Source organism: Carassius auratus, unplaced genomic scaffold, assembly GCF_003368295.1.
Source record: "Carassius auratus strain Wakin unplaced genomic scaffold, ASM336829v1 scaf_tig00004858, whole genome shotgun sequence".
NCBI lineage: Eukaryota > Metazoa > Chordata > Actinopteri > Cypriniformes > Cyprinidae > Carassius > Carassius auratus.
In genome coordinates, this window is record NW_020523620.1 from 300,064 (window position 1) to 305,456 (window position 5,393).

The window sequence follows — 5,393 nt, forward strand, 5'->3', positions numbered from 1 at the left end:
AACAATTATTAATTGATTAATGTGCCTCGTCCTCTATTACAACTAAACACTACACTGGGCTCAAAATAAAGCTCAGTGTCATAAATGGTGAATATGAATCTCCACTCTGCTTAAATGCCAACCTTTGAGAGAGAGATAGAAATAAAATATTATATATTTATTAACATTCACTGTGCTTTCATGGATCTACGACAGTGATATTCCCGCAGGTCTTTTTAGCAGTCGTGTTAAATTCATACAGCGCACTTATGCTTCTTCTCTCCCAGGAGCATCTCTGAGGGTTTGCCTGCAGAAAGTCTCACGAGAGACCCGCTGCTCCAACCAGTATCTACTGCTCATAAAAACCTAATGATGATCCAGAGAGAGCCTTATTACAGCCTCTCCTCATACCTCCAGAAATTAAACTCGGAGATCTCCGGAGGACGAGCACAAACAGCATCATGAGGAGCATCTGTTGATGCTGGAATCACGCCGAGAGTGAAACTCAACAGCGGAGCTCAAAACTGCTCCATACTTCAAATACAGAACATATTTTGGTAACACTTTCTATGAAGCCATAAGGCATTATGATGAATGCATTATAAAAAACCTTATAATATGTTGTATCATATAATGAATATTCATAAGAACAGTTTTAATATATTATAATATTTACTTATTTGTGGTTATAGCTTTTAAGAGTATGATACTTTATAACACAATGAACATGTTGAATCAACTTTTACAATGGATAATACTTCTCATAATTGTATGTATTATAAGTCTCATATCTTGCCATTTTTCTGATGCCACTTATAACCACTTATAAGAAGTAATAATAATATTAATAAAAACATTTTATTATTATGTTAGTAGTATGTCTGCTACTGTAAATATATGCTAACACTTTATTTTGATAGTCAACCGACAGATAAACTGACTATAAGTGTCTTTGCAAGTACGTCATCTTATTCCTCCAGACTAGATTCTACCATTCTTGAGCATACTAATACTGTGATGAGAGTTAGTTGGCATGTAGTTGATTAAGATTGATTAAGGGGACCATCAAAATAAAATGTAACCATATAAAACAATGTTTTTTTTATTTTATTTTTTTTCAGTTGGAGTATTAAGCTCACATCAATTAATTAACATTAGAGCCACAGGAAACACTCAAATAACACTCATCATCTAACCACTCACAAGCTGTAGAAAGATACTGTGCAGAGCTTAAATAAACAATGTCAAGATATGATACAGTCCATTATACTGTAAATGAAGTAGATGTAATATGTTGTTCATTGTGTGTTATAAATAATAATACTCTTAAACATATAACTGGAAATACATAAGTATTATGATGTATTATAATTGATGTTATGATTATTCATAAGTTGATATAACATATTATAAGGTCTTTTATAATGCATTATGCATTCAATATAATTCCTTAAGAATACCCTTATAATGTATTATAAATACAGGCTTCATAGAAAGTCTTACCCATATTTTTACATTATAAGTCTTCTGCTAACTCCTGACTATTTAATATTACTATTATATCATTTGAATTATGAATAGACATTGATAGGATATACACTGAAAAAAGTAATAAGTAAATTTACTTAATTTTTATTTGGCAAGTTTTTGCACAAGCATTTTTCAAGTAAGTTTAACACATTTGGAAATTAAGTAAATCTACTTAACTAAGTTAAGTAAAAAATAATAAAATAAATAATAATAATAATAATAATTACATTTTATTGAGTAAAATTTTATTAAATAATATAAAATTAATGCATTTAGCAGACACTTTTATCCAAAGCATCTTACAGTGCATTCAGGCTGACAATTTTCACCTATCATGTGTTTCCGGGGAATCGAGCCCCCAAACTTGCACTTGCTAATGCAATGTTCTACCACTGAGCTACAGGAACACTTCAAGATCTTGTGAAAAATGTGAAAATTTCACGTACTTACTTTTTATTTTGGAAAAGTTTTTACACTAATAAAAAACCCGAAACAGATATTCTAGAAATTTCTGAATGTAAAATAATTTGTTTCAAAACAGTTTTATCAAATGAGGGTAAATAAGTCTCTCACTTCTGTCCCTTTAAACCAGTTTACAGCAAAGACAGCACGAAGGACTGGATGCACATGATAAATATTCTGCAATTAAGAAAACAGACAAAAGAAATAGCACTGTAAAACCTGATAAATAAACTTTACTCAAACTGTTTGAGTAAATAGATTGCCTTGATTTAAACCATGTAAGTTTTAAAACTTTGCATTCAAGTAATTAAGTGATTAACTGAGTGATAATTGTTAATTAGTGATGAACAGCTGCTGTTAACAAACAGAATCATTTTGTACATTTTGTGTACAAAAATGTTTAGAAAGTAATTTTTATATTAACTGATTATCACAGAATCACTGGCTCTTAGTGTCATTTTTACTAGAATCACTTCTACTAATTACACAACACCTACTTCATCAGAGATTAGACTCCTTACAGTTCAATAATTGATGATTATCATCACCAATATAAAGTATAACAATCTACACCTAGGTACAGGTTAACACCTGATGGCGTTTCTTCTGGGCTTTTGAGTTACAACAAATATGTTTTAGAAACACACTGTTATAACAGCCAGAGAAAAGACTAAGACAGCAGTCAAGGGTCAAGAGCCCAACTAAAGCAAACACTGATCTCTAACATGGTTACTACAAATGAAACAATAAATCAACATCTAAACCTTAGTTCATTCTCAATAAGATCTTCTGTAGACTTCTGACAGAAATAAAGTCAGTCTGGTTATTAATAAGTGGAGCTGGTGATGATGTTTGTGGGGTTGTTTAATCAGATCTTGAGAGATTTCATGTATTTTATTTCAGTTGATTTCATCTAAGGCTGTGTCTGAAGTCAGTTGTAGTAGTTCTTGTGTTTCTCTTTTCTTCAGTGATTCTGTTTGTTAACAGCAGCTGTTCATCACTAATTCTCAATCAGCACTTAGTTAATCACTTAATAACTTAAATGCAAAGTTTTAAAACTTACAGGGTTTAAATCAAGGCAATCTGTTTACTCAAACGGTTTGAGTAAAGTTTACTTATCGGGTTTTACAGTGCTATTTCTTTTGTCTGTTTTCTTAATTGCAGAATATTTATCATGTGCATCCAGTCCTTCGTGCTGTCTTTGCTGTAAACTGGTTTAAAGGGACAGAAGTGAGAGACTTATTTATCCTCATTTGATAAAACTGTTTTGAAACAAATTATTTTACATTTAGACATTTCTAGAATATCTGTTTCGGGTTTTTTATTAGTGTAAAAACATTTCCAAAATAAAAAAGTAAGTACGTGAAATTTTCACTTATTTTTCACAAAATCTTGAAGTGTTCCTGTAGCTCAGTGGTAGAACATTGCATTAGCAAGTGCAAGTTTGGGGGGTTCGATTCCCCGGGAACACATGATAGGTGAAAATTGTTAGCCTGAATGCACTGTAAGATGCTTTGGATAAAAGTGTCTGCTTAATGCATTAATTTAATATTATTTTATTAAATTTTACTCAATAAAATGTACTTATTATTATTATTATTATTTATTTTTTTTACTTAACTTAGTTAAGTAGATTTACTTAATTTCCAAATGTGTTAAATTTACTTGAAAAATGCTTGTGCAAAACTTGCCAAATAAAAATTAAGTAAATTTACTTATTACTTTTTTCAGTGTATGAATTATAAGACGATTTGCTGACTAAAGTGGATACTTTTTTATTGTTCTAATGTTTTTTTGTTTTTTTTATGTCCCAGGTTCAAAATGAATGAAAAAAATGTAAATTGATTTTGAATTTCGACTTTTTGAACCTCTACCACCATTATTATTAGTTTTGTTTTGTTTGTTTTGTTTGTTTTTTTAACTCTTTTTTTTTTCTTTTTTTTTTTTTTGAACTGTAAACTTATATCCTGATATCAAGTCAGGAAGGAATTCAAAGTTGTAAATAAAACAAAGATTGCTAAAATTTGTTTCCTGAGAGAAAAACATTTCAGCCTTTCTACTTCAAAATTTTATGTTTAATCCAATGTGTGTGTAAATTTTCATATAATCATAACAGGGAAACACAGGATCTCAATAAGACATTTACAACAGCTGACAAAGAAATTTAAATCAGGGAACACATATACAGGACTTGATGAGGGGAGGACGGGGAACACCTGAGACTAATGAAACAACATAGGAAACACCTGGGACAAATTCACTAAATATGAGGGGGACAGAAACTGGGTAACAGACTGAAAAACAAATACAAAACATGGAAAAGAGCCTGATAGTGTGATTGCCGTTTATTTGTATAATTACTAATAATTATGGTGGTGGTGATACTTAAAACAAGGTGAATTTTATTGTCCATCGGTTCCTTGAATGTACACAGGAAAATCCCATTATTTTTGTCCTTTTGGAAACTTTTTATTCAAAGAGTAATGCATAAGATTGGGAAATGTTGCAAGACAGATTCAAACTTTATTGGTCACAAGAGCATTGTGGCCCAACGTACACTAAAGTAAGAGAACAGCTCCAACATGACCTGGACACTTTTAAGTAACTTAACCATAAAAGTTCCCAGTACAAAAAAAAAAAAAAAAAAAAAAAAACACCCTCTGTGTGAATATTTAATTTGTGATTGCACATGATGGTGTGATAATCATCATGCACAGGTGATATCCCAAAGGCTGCAGATCATAGCATTAATAATGTACTTATGGTTGGAGGCTTTACACTAATCCAACACGCTTATGAATTATAATGAGCTTTCATATGTATCACCGCTCATGCTTTAGAGAAATGTATCACTTAACAATGAATTATTAAGCTATGCAGTGGCATGTATGTCCAGACAGCTGTTAACTCTCATTAGTTACACTGACCATCACAGGACATCAAACTCATTAGGGGAGAGATCTGGGTGTTTTATTGAGAACGTCACTCTTTTAAAACACACACAAAAAAATGTAAATTTTTTTTTGTTATTTTTATGAGTCGACCTATGCTCAGTCTGTCCGATGAATGAAGCAATAATTGTTAAGAGTTTGTTTGGTACAGAGACTGAACTATGAGTAAGAGGTACTGCCTTATGGCAGGGTGAGAAATACAACATATATAACACACAGTTTGCTAGTCTAAATATGCAATATTTAACTCTTAAAACAATTCAGCTGAAGCACATCTATGTGTATCAGCTATTTTACAATGGTTTATCAGTGGTTCTCAACCAGAGGCCTGTGAGGGGCCATAGTAATCTTCCAAGGGTGCCACAGGATGACTTAAATGTGCCATAGAATGCATTGATACAATAATTGTAATTATTATCTGATGTCCCCAGAGTGTGTATGCAAAGTCTTATCTCAAAATACAGATAAATA